Here is a 16536-nt window from a genome sequence, read left to right as displayed (position 1 = left end):
CAGAACACTTTGAGGGCTCTTCTATATCTGGCTGAGCTGCAGAAAAATGTCTCAGAGAATCGCTAATGCTGACAGGTGACTAAGGCTTTTCCCAAATGGCCAGAGCCTGCACACTATCATGGGGGTCATCTACTCACACGGCTACAAGATCATTGGTTGCCTCCTTCCGATATCCACATGGCATTCTCCAATGAGGGAGATACGGACACACCACCATAGGACACATGGAAACCTTTCCACCAACTCCTTCCTGCTCCTCTCCACTAAGGGAGATATGGACTCACACCGCCATAGGACACATGGACACCTTTCCACCAACTCCTTCCTGCTCCTCTACAGTGAGGGAGATACAGACTCACACTGCCATAGGACACATGGACACCTTTCCACCAACTCCTTCCTGCTCCTCTACAGTGAGGGAGATACAGACTCACACCGCCATAGGACACATGGACACCTTTCCACCAACTCCTTCCTGCTCCTCTCCACTAAGGGAGATACGGACTCACACCGCCATAGGACACATGGACACCTTTCCACCAACTCCTTCCTGCTCCTCTGCAGTGAGGGAGATACAGACTCACACCGCCATAGGACACATGGACACCTTTCCACCAACTCCTTCCTGCTCCTCTCCAGTGAGGGAGATACAGACTCAAGACTCTGGGACTGAACTTTGCAAATGCCCCCCAGGTGAAGTCTCAGCTGGGACCTTAATGTCTTCTAGTGGGGACACCTCCAGAAATCCGGCCCCAGGGCAGAGCCCCTGCACAGGGGTCTCCTCCAGAAGATTGGACCCAGAACTCTGCTGTTCCTGTCTTAGGCCCAAGACTATTTATGGGCTCTTCCACCACCTTTTGGGCCCACTTGGAGTTCCATATTCAGGCTGTCCGCTCTTTCCTTCCTCCCATGATTCTAGAATCCTCTACAATAAGGAGGACACTGAGCAAGCCTGAATAATCAATCCATGTTCCATTGATTACAGAGGAGCCAACTAAATGTAACCAACAACCTACCCTACCCTAGGAGGCAGTTACACTGGTAACAGCAGATGAACTTCATCCCTTTGATCTGCAGATGAAGAAAACTGAGTAGATGCTGTATAAAAGTAAGCACGTTTCTAAGTCTCCCATTGTGTTTCTCGGTCTCCCATTGTGCTTCTCAGTCTCCCATTGCATTTCTCAGTCTCCCATTGTGTTTCTCAGTCTTCCATTGCGTTTCTTGGTCTTCCATTGCGTTTCTCGGTCTCCCATTGTGTTTCTTAGTCTCCCATTGCATTTCTCAGTCTCCCATTGTGTTTCTCAGTCTACTGTTGTGTTTCTCAGTCTTCCATTGCATTTCTTGGTCTCCCATTGTGTTTCTTAGTCTCCTTTCCATACCTTGGTCTCCCATTGCGTTCCTCGGTCTCCCATTGTGTTTCTCGGTCTCCCATTGTGTTTCTCGGTCTCCCATTGTGTTTCTCGGTCTCCCATTGTGTTTCTCGGTCTTCCATTGTGTTTCTCAGTCTTCCATTGTGTTTCTCAGTCTTCCATTGTGTACCTCGGTCTCCCATTGCATTTCTCGGTCTCCCATTGCATTTCTCGGTATCCCATTGCATTTTTCGGTCTCCCATTGGGTTTCTTGGTCTACCATTGGGTTTCTCAGTCTCCCATTGGGTTTCTCAGTCTCCCATTGGGTTTCTCAGTCTCCCATTGCATTTCTCAGTCTCCCATTGCGTTTCTCAGTCTACCATTGAGTTTCTCAGTCTCCCATTGAGTTTCTCAGTCTCCCATTGAGTTTCTCGGTCTCCTATTGTGTTTCTCGGTCTTCCATTATTTTTCTATGTCCTCCATTGTATTTCTCAGTCCTCCATTGTATTTCTCAGTCCTCCATTGTATTTCTCAGTCCTCCATTGTATTTCTCAGTCTCCCATTGCATTTCTCGGTCTTCCATTGTGTTTCTCAGTCTTCCATTATTTTTCTCGATCTTCCATTGTGTTTCTCGGTCTCCCATTGCGTTTCTCGGTCTTCCATTGCGTTTCTCAGTCTTCCATTGTGTTTCTCAGTCTCCCATTGCGTTTTTCAGTCTCCCATTGCGTTTTTCAGTCTCCCATTGCGTTTCTCAGTCTTCCATTGTGCTTCTTAGTCTTCCATTGTGCTTCTTAGTCTCCCATTGTGTTCCTTGGTCTTCCATTGTGTTTCTTGGTCATCCATTGTGTTTCTTGGTCATCCATTGTGTTTCTTGGTCATCCATTGTGTTTCTTGGTCTTCCATTGTATTTCTCGGTTTTCTATTGTGTTTCTTGGTCCTCTATTGCATTTCTCAGTCTCCCAAAAATTGTTTATAAACACTGTATAAAATGGCATATTTTTTTATAGCAGCAGCTTCTTCGTACTGTCCTGTGTACTTCCATAAAATGTTTCAAGATTCAGAAAATGTTACTAATGGGGTGTCAAATCTGAACCCCCCAAAAAATATTTTAATTCAGTTTGGCTGAGAGCAATAATTTGAAGGTTAAATTTAGTTAAAGTTAAAACATTCCTGAGGGGGGTGACCTGACCCTTCCTGTGATGTATACAACCTAGTACAGAAAAACTGACAAAAAGTGTATTTAAATTGTTAGTAAAATAATAATTGTAATAATAGTAATAAATTAAATTGTTGGCAAAATGACAGCTCCCAGCTGATTCATGCTGTGTATAAACAAAGCGGCCGAGGATTCCATTCATCTATACTGGAGCCTTATCTTAGATGAGGGTCTAATATACAGTAGATGGTAATGAGAGACCCCTCCAAAAAAATGGCTTAGGGTTGCCTTCCATTCATACCAGTCTCTTTGGGTCCGCTATGGATTTTACCAGGGACCCCACACAAGAAAAAAGTCTTGAAGTTCCCAAATTGTATACAAGATCCTTTAGTACTGGTGTCACGATCAGGGGTCAGGCTCTAAGACCAGCTGCTATAGCAGTGGAAAGGCTCACACTGAAACCATTAGGATAGGTACACAGGCAGGTCACCATGGCAAAGGAGTGGGCTCACCTGGGGTGCGGAGTCTAAGTACTAACCGGAATTCACTGTCGCATCTGACGGTGGGTTATGGATTTTGCTGCGTGTTAGCACCAGGTTGAGGTCCTCAGGATCGCCCCACCAGGAGGTGAGCAAGCCATGGTCCGGTAGCAGATATAGCAGGTTGGGATCCAACAGAAGCGTAGTCAGTAAACCAGCCAAAAGTTAGTAACAAGTGGTTGAAGGTTGGGATCAAGTGGAAGCATAATCAAAGGATGAGCCGAAGGTCGGTAACAAGTGGTTGCAGGTTGGGATCAAGCAGAAGCATAATTGAAGGATGAGCCAAAGGTCGGTAACGAGTGGTAGTGGAGATAAAGACAGCTGCAGGTATAGAAAGGAGCCAGATATCATCTGAAGAGAGCAAAATAATCTGGCAAACAGGACATGCAGAGACATGACTTCAATAAGATGTTCATGGGAGGGGCAAGGAGTTTACCAGAAAGAAGGTACAAAGCAAGATTATCCAAGGAATCAGACAGCATGCTGTCCAGCATCTCAGGTGGCTTAGCAAGTGGGGCTACTGCTGGATGCAGTAGAGGTCATGGGCTCAGATCTATCTGAAACTATCACTGAATGTTCCAGAAAGTACAATGGGTTGAGACTGAAAAAAGAGACTTCCAAGCATTCATTTCAGTTTGGACTTACAGATCACTCCCTGCTCTATGTATGAAATCTGCTCTGCCATGGTTACCATACACTATTATCTGGCAGACCAACTTAGCCGGACAGGCTGCACCTTGATGACACAATCGGTGGGACAGAATGTAGCGGCAATGCGATCATCTAAGAAAAAGTTACATAATGACCACAACTTCCAACAGAGCAATGGAGTTTCCCATCCCATCTCAAGACTTGTGGGACTTCTACCTCTCTGCCAAGGCTGCATCGTCCTAAATGTTGTAGCCACAGTCAACTTCCTGGAGAAGACTTTCCTTTTCCTTCACCTTTGACTAGGAGGTACACTGACACCCCCAAAATCCAAATCTGCAGCATGTTCTCCAGCACATCGTATCTAACAGACTGTGTGGTGGACCAGACAAAACTTCAGGCATTGCGTGACTGGAATTGCCATCCCACCTCAAGGTTTGAGAAGACACATCTGATCGAATCATTTCCTGAAAGAACATTTTTACGAGTCGCTGGGATTTCAACGTGCAATGGTACAAAGGCTGAGAAATCTTCACACCAACTCACTGACACCCTCAATGGGTCCCCAGAAGGAACTCAAAATATAGACATACAAATGGGCACCAAACCACAAAGTGCCTATAGTCCTTCCTAATACCTTCACATAAAAACATCCAACACACGTTCCCCTTCATCAGGGCATAAAGATATTTAAAAAAAACAATTTGAATGAACGGAAAGGAAACTCCATTGAAATGGATCTACGGTACGTCTGATCCAGGGCCAAACCTCCTTGTGGATTGGAAACAACTCTGACAATGTCATCAACAGCAGCTACTCAGAAGGAGGTGTGGCCCCAGATCAGACATAGAGCCATTTCATTGGAGTTTCCTTTCCGTCCATTAAAATCATTTTTTTTTGTCCCCAAAATGCATCAGTGTTTTTTATGTGCCGTATTCTGAACAATTGATGGCACTTAGTGGTGTGGCGCCCATTTGTACCTCTGAGATGAAATAATCCGGCTCCTCAGTTGGGTGACGATCAGACATTTCCCACACTCCTCCTTATAACTGGGTGATGGTCAGGCATTTCCCACACTCCTCCTTATAACTGGGTGACGGTCAGACATTTCCCACACTTCTCCTTATAACTGGGTGACGGTCAGACATTTCCCACACTCCTCCTTATAACTGGGTGACGGTCAGACATTTCCCACACTCCTCCTTATAACTGGGTGATGGTCAGACATTTCCCACACTCCTCCTTATAACTGGGTGATGGTCAGACATTTCCCACACTCCTCCTTATAACTGGGTGATGGTCAGACATTTCCCACACTCCTCCTTATAACTGGGTGACGGTCAGACATTTCCCACACTCCTCCTTATAACTGGGTGACGGTCAGACATTTCCCACACTTCTCCTTATAACTGGGTGACGGTCAGACATTTCCCACACTTCTCCTTATAACTGGGTGATGGTCAGACATTTCCCACACCCCTCCTTATAACTTGGTGATGGTCAGACATTTCCCACACCCCTCCTTATAACTGGGTGACGGTCAGACATTTCCCACACTCCTCCTTATAACTGGTAAGTGATCTCTATAATGAAGTCATTTGTGGACTGTAGATCCGTGTATGGGCACCAGAGGTACCTGGCAAGGATACGTTGATAATAATCGGTGTGTCTGTTCTGTGTCTTCCCAGGTCACCATTTCTGGAACTCTCCATACTCCGTTGGCTTCCTCCTACTGACTTGTATTATTCTGCTTCTCGTCTCCATATGGCTGGGAATGAAGGGTGAGACCATCGGCCTACAGGCAACATTCTCCACACATCACTCTTCTCTAGTGGCAGTTCAGTGGGACCATATCTCGGCTCTATGGGTTCCATGTGTATGGGGAGTGTACCTCACTCTAGATCCGTCAGCTGCCAGTTAGATGCCGGGCCGGACGGTTGGGGAGTGCACCTCATTCTAGATCCGTCAGCTGCCAGTTAGATGCCGGGCCGGACGGTTGGGGAGTGTACCTCACTCTAGATCCGTCAGCTGCCAGTTAGATGCCGGGCCGGACGGTTGGGGAGTGTACCTCACTCTAGATCCGTCAGCTGCCAGTTAGATGCCGGGCCGGACGGTTGGGGAGTGTACCTCACTCTAGATCCGTCAGCTGCCAGTTAGATGCCGGGCCGGACGGTTGGGGAGTGTACCTCACTCTAGATCCGTCAGCTGCCAGTTAGATGCCGGGCCGGACGGTTGGGGAGTGTACCTCACTCTAGATCCGTCAGCTGCCAGTTAGATGCCGGGCCGGACGGTTGGGGAGTGTACCTCACTCTAGATCCGTCAGCTGCCAGTTAGATGCCGGGCCGGACGGTTGGGGAGTGTACCTCACTCTAGATCCGTCAGCTGCCAGTTAGATGCCGGGCCGGACGGTTGGGGAGTGTACCTCACTCTAGATCCGTCAGCTGCCAGTTAGATGCCGGGCCGGACGGTTGGGGAGTGTACCTCACTCTAGATCCGTCAGCTGCCAGTTAGATGCCGGGCCGGACGGTTGGGGAGTGTACCTCACTCTAGATCCGTCAGCTGCCAGTTAGATGCCGGGCCGGACGGTTGGGGAGTGTACCTCACTCTAGATCCGTCAGCTGCCAGTTAGATGCCGGGCCGGACGGTTGGGGAGTGTACCTCACTCTAGATCCGTCAGCTGCCAGTTAGATGCCGGGTTGGACGGTTGGTGACCATCTTGTGGTGCTTCCTTTGTTCACATTCTACTGAAGTTTACAGATTCTTCATATATATATTTATATGTCCTGAAAGATGTCCCAAGAAAGATCTTCCCCTGACCCCCCTATACTCTCCTCACTTCTTCACAGCCCCGTGCTCCTCTGTAGGTGGAACAATACCTTCCTGGGCGTAGAGGATCATGTGACCTGGGAGGGTACCCAGGCCTAGTAGCCAATGGCTTGGTCCGGTCACGTGACCGTGAGTAAGGGATGTCATTGTCCTTCCCGGTCGCTGACACATCGAAGCACCATCTGCAGAACAAAAACATTTGTTTCATTAAATTAGTTTAATTTGTTTTCGAATTCGATTCGATGCTATTCAAATTCAAGTAGACCGGATTCGAAGTGGCATTCAAATTCTAATTTATTATATTTGAAATTCACATTTCGGAAGGTAATATACTCTATTTCATTCTATTCTATTCTATAATTGTGGCTTTTCTATTGTATTCTATTCTATTCTACTCTCTTATTTTCTTTTCTTTTTTTTTTTTTTTTTTCATAAAGTTTATTAATAAACTCAGAGCATACAATAGGTCCAGGTAATACAAGGTATCAGTCAGAAATACAATAGGAGGTAATACACATACAGCAAACAAAAAGATACATAGCAATACATAGACAAAGAATAAGACGTAAGTCATCCCAGGGAAAAGAAAACGGGAAAAATGAGGACATGCGAGCGCAGGAACAGTAAAGGCATATCTGGTCCCAAGAAGAGGGTTATATTCTATATATTGTTTTCTGTTCTATTGTTTTTCTATTCTATTCTTTTCTTTTCTAATCTATTTTACTAAAATTTATTCTATTCAAAATTCCATTTTCTTTTTTCTTCTATTCTATTGTTTTTCTTATTCTTTTCTATTCTAATCTATTCTATTCAAATTCAAATTTATTCTGTTCAAAATTCCATTTTCAGAAGACAGTTATATTCTTTCTAGTTTATTCTATTCTGTTCAAATTTATTCTATTCAAATTTTGGAACACTTATATTCTTTCTATTTTATTCTATTCTAGTCTATTGTTTTTTCTACTCTATTCAAGTTCAAATTTATTCTATTCGAAATTCCAATTTTTTTCTATTTTATTTTATTCTATTCTATTGTTTTTTTTCTATTCTATTCTTTTCGGTTGTATTTAAATTAAAATATATTCTGTTTGAAAGTCCAATTTCAGAAGACAGGTATATTCTTTCTATTTTATTCTATTATATTGTTTATTCTATGCAATTAAAATTTATTCGGGGGTGCATGTGTGACCAGGGATGATGGCGGACACTTAGTCACCGAGCTCCGCTCATCCTCAGCCATTACTGACCCACCCGCCACGCCACACTGCCTATACCTCGGTCCAGGTGAGTCACATCAACTCCGCACCCGGCCCAGCACCTGGGGGGAGCTTTCATGGGGAAGATAGGGCGCTGGAAGCCCCCCTCCCCACCACCACAAGACCTGCGGCCGTCACCGCTCCGGCAGGTTTCTCTCTAGGTCGCAATCCCCGGCCTCTAGTAACACCAGGAGTCTGAGGAGCAATCCCCGACCCCCAGCGGCCACGGAGGGTACTGCAGCCTTCCTCACTGCAGAGCAGCTGACAGCCTATGCCCTAATTCACTCCCAGATGGAGGAATCTGACCCCCAGGCTATGACAGGAGGGGCAATGGACCACCCTTTACCAGGGAATCAGTCACCCTTTATCCAGACTTCCCAGAATTCTTCATCGTCCTCTCTCATAATTTCTGCGCTGGATGATAAATTGCAAGTATTTTTACGCAATATTACCGCCTCCATATCCGCTGAAGTTGGAAAATTGGCCTCGAATCTCATAGGGGAAATAGTCCAGATTGGAGACTGCACAGAGCAACTGGAAAATAAGTTTGATGAATTGGTGCAATACGTTCATGTTTTGGTGGAAGACAATGTGTATCTGAAACACTCCATGTCCCAAATGCAGCTCCAACAAAAGGACCTGGAAAACAGGGAATGGCGGCAAAATATCCGTATTGGCTGTATGTCCGAATCTATTGTTGACTCACAATTACACCGTCACCTACTGTCCTTCTTCATTGCAACTGCTCCCTTGGTTCCAGAAGCAGATTGGTGAATGGATAGGGCTCACCGCTCTCTGGGCCCGAAACCTACTGAAGGCACCAGACCACGCGACGTCATAGTCCGCTTCCATTTCTTTCAAAGCAAAGAAGACTTATTATCAGCAGTTCGCCACAAATCTTCTCTGCAATTTAAAGGTGACAGACTTCAACTCTTCCCTTTCCCCAATTACCCTGGCCAAACGGCGAGCACTGAAGCCGATCACCACACACCTCCAGCAACACCGTGTCCCTTATCGCTGGGGGTTTCCCTTCAAGCTGGTCATCTCTAGGGACAACACTCAAGCTGTTCTTCATGATCTTCATGAGGCAGACTCTTTCCTAAAGCAGCTGGGACTTCCACCTTTGTCAGATGATGTGTCCTCATTGCCGCCTACCCCATCTCGCCTTTCTGCCACCACCAACAAGATCTGGACACCAGTTCAGGGGGGCCGGAAGAGACTCTCGAGTACCCCACAACGTCCACGTCCTCCTCGATCAAGCAATCCGCCTACCTGATGTTTCTCTGGGGTGACCTTCTGTGGTGAATCCGGTGATGATCCTTCCCCCCTGATCTTTACAAGGTTTCTGCACCCTTGTTGGGTGCATTTGTTTCTTTTGTTTTTTTCTGGCCATATTTGAGGACCCTCCTGATGTGTCAGATGTCGTGTTGCCCTCAATTTTGTCTAGCCATTGGCCTAGATGACTTGGGTCTAGTTGTTGTTCCCAAGTATTTATCCTTACAGATATCTATGTCTCCCACTGTTATTTCTCTTTCTTGTGTTATTTTAATGTTCTCTGTTTTGTATTCTGTTTCATCGATGGTATTTCATTTATTTTTCCTGCCGGCACACATTCTTCATCCATTATTATTATATGATGGCTTTGAGGTTTTTGTCATATAATGTCAAGGGCGTCAACTCCGTTCAAAAACGGTGGATAGCTTTGAGGAAATTTCGTTACTCAGGAGCAGACATTATTTTTGTCCAGGAGACTCATTTCAAATCAACTGGCTCCTTTCATTTTGCCTCAAGATTGTTTTCCAAAGCTTACTCGGCCTTTGATCCCTCCAGGAAGGCTGGGGTGGCAATTTTGATTAGGACACACTGCTACCTTCAGGTTGTTTCCTCCAAAGTCAACCAACGAGGTTGTTTCATTATTTTGAAATGTATGCTGGGTAACACTCCCCTTGTTTTGTTGAATTTCTACGCACAGAGTACGGGTCAATTGCAATTCCTTTCCCAAACACTTGCCAACTTAGATTCCATTTCCACTCCACATGTGATTGTTGGGTGTGATTTTAATTTCCCCTCATAAAGACAGGAAAGTTCTTTTCAAGTCCACACCCTCGAAGCGGCAATGCTCCTCTTCAAAATCCTTTCGTAGATTGATAAGGGAGCATCGTCTCTTTGACGCTTGGCGAATTAGACACCCTCTCCATAAACAATTTACTTTCTACTCCACCCCTCATCGTAGTTTCTCCCACCTGGATCATTTCTTTATCTCCGCCCCAATGTTTCCTCTCCTGGTCGCCTCTGAAATCAACCCTATTACATGACCGATCACTCCTCTTTAACTTTGAACCTTTTATTCTTGAAAACATGTCAGTGGCGCCTCAATGAGACCTTTATATCCACGGAACAGCTTCGGGACAAACTTTCTCGAGGACTTGATATGTATTTTAGTCCCAATGTTGGCTCTGTAGCTTCTACCTCAACTCTGTGGGAGGCCCATAAGGTGGTATTTCAAGGACTCTTTATTTCTATGGGCTCCCGTTTAAAAAAGTCCTCGGCGGGTGCCAAGGCTTCTCTTATTCACCAACTGTCTTTGGCTGAACAACGTCTATTGGCTAAACCGTCCATTTCTGAGCTCCATAAGGTGACATCTCTTCGCGACCGAATCAAAGCTCTCGATTCCAGTAAGTCTGCACAATCCTTCCTTTGGATCAAGTGGAAATTTTACAGATTTTCTAAAAAAACTTCATAGTATGTTAGTCAATTGACTCAAAGCACAATCCCCCTCAATTATGCCGGATCATCTAATCCAACCGAATGGAAGCCCTACCTATGATCCCCATGTCGTGGTCTCCCTTTTTGGCTCATACTATGAAAATCTCTATAACTGTTTGACCCCAGATGTTATGATCCGCCAGGTGGTGCCTCAGGCTGCCAACTGACAGACCTACCCAGAGCATGGGGTCTAAGCCCGGGCTGTGCTTTCACCAGGGCCGCTGATGGTGGGGATGGACTTGAAACAGTCCCGGGCCAGGTCACGACCTCTGAGCAGGCCCACCAGTGGCTGAGGAGACCTCCGGGGACGTATGCAGGTACCGGGAGAGCCAGATGTGAAGAGGATGGCGGCCCCAGCAGGGTGGTAACGGATCGTGGTCCCGTGGGGGTAAGCGGGGTACAGAATCGGCGGGCAAAGAGTAGTCGGGTCACACGCAGGATCAGCAGGATAAGTCAGTCCGTAGAATGGTCAGGGCAATCCGGGTCAATCACAGGAGCAGGCAGAGTAGTCAGGGCAATCCGGGTCAATCACAGGAGCAGACAGCGTAGTCAGGGCAATCCGGGTCAATCACAGGGGCAGGCAGCGTAGTCGGGGTCAAACAGGGTCACTAGACGGGTGCAGGAACTCAGAATCACAGATAGACCTTGCGGCAATTACTGACAGTGCAGGGCATCTTTAAATAGTGCGCCCTGCACTGTCATTGGCCACCCAGGACGCGCCCCCGGGCTGTCATTGGCTGCCCGAGGCGCGCCCGCGGCTTCCACTGCGCATGCGTGGCGTCCTGTCATCCGCGGCTCGTCGGGACCTGGTGCCTGTGTCCCGGCGTGAGCCGTTGCCAGCGCGCATGCGCCGGCCGACAGGACACCACGATCCCTGACATTGCCCCCCCCCCCATGGGCACCCTCCGGGAGCCCCACTGATCTCTCCACCGCGGCTGGCCACGAAAAAAATTCCCGGATGAGCCTGGGGGCGTGAACATTCTGGATGTGTTCCCAAGAGTTCTTCTCAGGGCCATAACCCTTCCATTTTATCAGGAACTGCGTCCTGCCCCCCCTCTTTCGGCAACTGAGGATAGTCTCCACTTCATATTCCTCCTGGTCACCTATGGTGACTGCCTCGGGAGGTCTGGATTCACGGTCCGGGAAGGGATCCGGTCTGGATGGCTTCAGGAGAGACACATGGAACACAGGATGTATTTTGAAAGTTTGCGGAAGCTCGAGTTCGTAGGCCACCTCGTTGACTACTCGTTTTACCGGAAATGGGCCGATGTACTTGGGTCTCAGCTTCCTTGAAGGACACAGCATCTTTAAGTTGGTCGTTGCCAGCCAGACCTGATCCCCTGGTTGAAGCAGTAACTCTCCTCTTCTTTTCCTGTCGAACGCCCTTTTACTGTCCTCTTGGGCTTTAGCGATGGCTTCCTGAATTGTTTTGTTATTGACAGAAAAGAAGTTCAAGATGTCTTGAGGCGCCGGTACCGGAGTTTCAGGCATCAGATCAGGGAGGAATGTGGGATGATACCCGTAACTGGAAAAGAACGGGGATTGACCTGTAGCTGAGTGATTCGAGTTGTTGTACGAGAATTCTGCGGAAGGCAACAACGTCAGCCAGTCATCCTGAAGGTAGGATGTGTAACATCGTAAGTACTGTTCCAGCGTTTGGTTGGTCCTCTCGGTTTGGCCGTTGGTCTGTGGATGGCAGGCGGATGAAAGCGACAGCTTGATTCCCAGCGATTAAACAAGGCGTTCCAGAACCTGGAGGTGAATTGGACTCCCTGATCTGACACTATATCTTCGGGAACCCCATGAAGCCTCACTACTTCCTTAATGAAGATCCGTGCCATTTCTGGTGCTGATGGGGTCTTCTCCAGGGGTACAAAATGTGCCATCTTTGAGAAGCGGTCGACGATTACCATTATTGCTGTGTAGTCTTGGGATGGTGGGAGTTCGACCACAAAATCCATGGCTATCATCTGCCAGGCCCGTTTGGGTATAGGTAAAGGACGTAACAATCCCCATGCCCGGCTCCTAGAGGGCTTGTTCCTTTGACAGGTGGGACAGGTCTGGACGTAACGCTCGCAATCCTTGATCATATCCGGCCACCAGAACGAGCGCCGTAGTAGTTCCAGAGTTTTCGTAACCCCGAAGTGACCCGCCATTGGATGGTCGTGGCAGTGCCCTAGGACCAAGGTTCGCACTTATTCTGGGACCATGATCCGGTCTTCCTTCCAAAACAGCCCACCGTGGTTCTGGAGGGGTGATCCAGACGGAACTGGTAGTCCTACAGAAGCATCGAGAAGTCGGGAGCGAAGCTCCGTTTGTAGAGCGAGGAAGCTTCCCGAAGGTAAGATGGTGTCAGGTACCACTGCGTCGTCGGGGTCCTCAAACATGCGGGACAGAGCGTCTGGTTTTGTATTCTTAGTACCGGGTCGGTACGTTATATGGAATGTAAATCGAGAAAAGAAAAGAGCCCATCTCGCCTGGCGCGGTCTCAGTCGTTTTGCCGTTCTTAAATATTCAAGGTTTTTGTGATCTGTGAATATTAGGATTGGGTGTGAAGCTCCTTCCAGTAAATACCTCCATTCTTCTAGAGCGGATTTAATGGCCAGGAGCTCCCGATCTCCAATGTCATAGTTACGTTCTGCAGGTGTCAACTTCCTGGAGAAGAAGGCCACAGGGTGCAGTAGTTCCTTGGTACCATTCCGTTGGGACAGCACCGCTCCTACCGCGTTTTCGGAGGCGTCCACTTCCAAAACATATGGGAGAGAAGAATCCGGATGGCAGAGAATGGGAGCAGAGGTGAACAATTTCTTGAGCTTTTCGAACGCCGTTTGAGCTTCGGGAGTCCACTTAAAGCGGACCCCTTGTTTCGTCAGTTGCATGATGGGGGAGACCAGACCGGAGAAGTTCCTAACAAACTTTCTATAAAAGTTAGAAAAGCCGATGAAACGCTGTACCCCCTTTTTGTCGGCGGGAATTGGCCAATCTAAGATCGCCGTGACTTTCTGGGTATCCATCGCGACCCCCGCGGAAGAGAGAACCAGTCCCAAGAACGTGATTTTGCGCTGTTCGAAACAGCACTTTTCTGCCTTAGCGTATAGCCCGTGTTGACGCAACCGTTCTAATACCCGTGACACGTGACCTCGATGCACCTCCAGTGAGGGGGAAAAAATTAGGATGTCATCCAAATAAACCACCACGAAAACATCGAGGAAATCACGAAAAACATCATTGATAAAGTGCTGGAAGGTTGCCGGTGCGTTACAGAGCCCAAATGGCGTCACCAAATACTCATAGTGGCCGAATCTCGTACGGAAGGCCGTCTTCCACTCATCCCCCTCCCTGATACGAACAAGGTTATAGGCCCCCCGCAGGTCTAATTTAGTAAATATCGTTGCCGATCTCAATCTCTGGAGGAGCTCGGGGACTAGGGGTAAGGGATAACGATTCTTTACCGTTATTTTGTTCAGATCACGGTAGTCTATGCAGGGCCGTAACGATTTGTCCTTCTTCTCTACGAAGAACAGCCCGGCCCCGGCTGGGGATGGGGATGGACGAATAAATCCCTTCCGAAGGTTTTCGTCAATATATTCCCTCAGTACTCCCGATTCCGTTTCAGACAAAGGAAAGATACGGCCGAACGAGATTTCAGACCCGGGTAGGAGGTCTATGGGGCAATCGTAGGAACGGTGCGGAGGAAGAATGTCAGCTCCTCGCTTACTGAAAATGTCTAAGAAGTCATGGTAGGCTGGAGGAATAACCTGGGATAGATTGGTGTCGCCATCCAAGCACAGGATGAACCAGGGAACCCCGGATCCTGTGACGTGGCAGTGACTCAAACAGTAAGGTGACCGAAATTGAATTGTTCCCTTTTCCCAGTCAATCTGGGGGTTATGGGCCCACAGCCAAGGAAGCCCCAGAATGACTGGAAAAAGGGGATACGCGATGGCATCCAAACGGAGGAACTCCTGGTGATGGTCTGCATTGTGGTGAAAATGGGTGGTGTCTCCTGGTCCACCACCCCTGATTTTATACTGGACCCATCTGCCAAGAAGATGTTGAACCCCCTTTCTTTGGTCTGGAGAGGGATTTTTTGCCGGTGGGCAAAAGTCAGATCGATAAAACAACTACAGGCTCCCGAGTCCACGATTGCGGTCACCGACAATGTTCCTCCGGGGAGCTGTAAAGACACAGGTATGGCCAGGTAACTAGACTGATCATCCCTTCCTGCAGGTAAAGTAAAAGAAAAGGAAGTGGACTTACTCATTTTTGCAGGACAGGAGCGCACCTGGTGACCAGCTTCCCCGCAGTACAGACATAGGTTCTGTGATCGTCTCCTCTGACGTTCCTCGACCGATAAGTGGGAACGGGCCAGTCCCAGTTGCATAGGTTCCGGGTTGTCCCCTGATTCCGTGCTTCACAGATGGTTCCCTGGGGCTGGAGCTGTGTCCCTCGGTGGAATCCATGCCACCCTTTGACCTTGGCCGCTCCTTTCCAGCCGACGTTCCCTTAGTCTACGGTCAATTTGAATGGCCAACTCAATCAGTTTTTCCAGGGAGTCAGGTAGGCCTACTCGTGCTAGTTCGTCCTTAAGAGGCTCAGACAGCCCGATGCGGAACTGGTGACATAAGGCCGCATCGTTCCATCTGGTGTCTCCCATGCAACGCCTAAAATCGGACGCGTACTCTTTGGCTGTCCGGCGGCCTTGCCGTAGAGAGTATAGGGTAGCCTCTGCGGAAGCAGCCCGCTGAGGGTCGTCATACAAAACAGCCATGGCCTGAAAGAACTCGGCCATGGAGTCAAGATGGGGGTCGTGCTTCTCCATCAGGCGGTGAGCCCAATCCTGGGGCTCATCCTGAAGGAGAGAGACTATAAACCCCACCTTGACGGTCTCGGTGGTGAACGTGCGGGGCTGCAAGTCGAAATACAGGGTGCAAGCGTTCCGGAATGCTCGGAAGAGGCTCCGGTCACCACGGATTCGCTCCGGCAGGGGAACGCGGGGTTCAGGAGCTAGGGATGTGGCAACCGCTTCGGATGCCGGGGTAACGGGAGGTTCTGCAGATGGAGGACTCTGAGCAGGGGGAGTCAGGGGGGCTAATGACTCCATGCGGTCCTCCAGTCGGGCGCAGCGACTGTGGAAATTCTGGAAAGCCTGGGTCAAAGTTGCCAGGTGCTGGCAAATATCCTCTAGGGACGCCGGTCCACTTCCTGGCTCTGTCATGGCCGCAAGGTACTGTTATGATCCGCTAGGTGGTGCCTCAGGCTGCCAACTGACAGACCTACCCAGAGCGTGGGGTCTAAGCCCGGGCTGTGCTTTCACCAGGGCCCCTGATGGTGGGGATGGACTTGAAACAGTCCCGGGTCAGGTCACGACCTCTGAGCAGGCCCACCAGTGGCTGAGGAGACCTCCGGGGACGTATGCAGGTACCGGGAGAGCCAGATGTGAAGAGGATGGCGGCCCCAGCAGGGTGGTAACGGATTGTGGTCCCGTGGGGGTAAGCGGGGTACAGAATCGGCGGGCAAAGAGTAGTCAGGTCACACGCAGGATCAGCAGGATAAGTCAGTCCGTAGAATGGTCAGGGCAATCCGGGTCAATCACAGGAGCAGGCAGAGTAGTCAGGACAATCCGGGTCAATCACAGGAGCAGACCGCGTAGTCAGGGCAATCCGGGTCAATCACAGGGGCAGGCAGAGTAGTCAGGATAATCCGGGTCAATCACAGGAGCAGGCAGCGTAGTCAGGGAAATCCGGGTCAATCACAGGGGAAGGCAGCGTAGTCAGGGTCAAACAGGGTCACTAGACGGGTGCAGGAACTCAGAATCACAGATAGACCTTGCGGCAATTACTGACAGTGCAGGGCATCTTTAAATAGTGTGCCCTGCACTGTCATTGGCCACCCAGGACGCGCCCCCTGGCTGTCATTGGCCGCCCGAGGCGCGCCCACGGCTTCCACTGCGCATGCGCGGCGTCCTGTCATCCGCGGCTCGCCGGGACCTGGTG

Source organism: Staurois parvus, unplaced genomic scaffold (assembly GCF_062004578.1).
Source record: "Staurois parvus isolate SC_StPar_1 unplaced genomic scaffold, SC_StPar_1.0 ptg000612l, whole genome shotgun sequence".
Lineage (NCBI taxonomy): Eukaryota > Metazoa > Chordata > Amphibia > Anura > Ranidae > Staurois > Staurois parvus.
Note: the sequence above shows the minus strand (reverse complement) of the source record.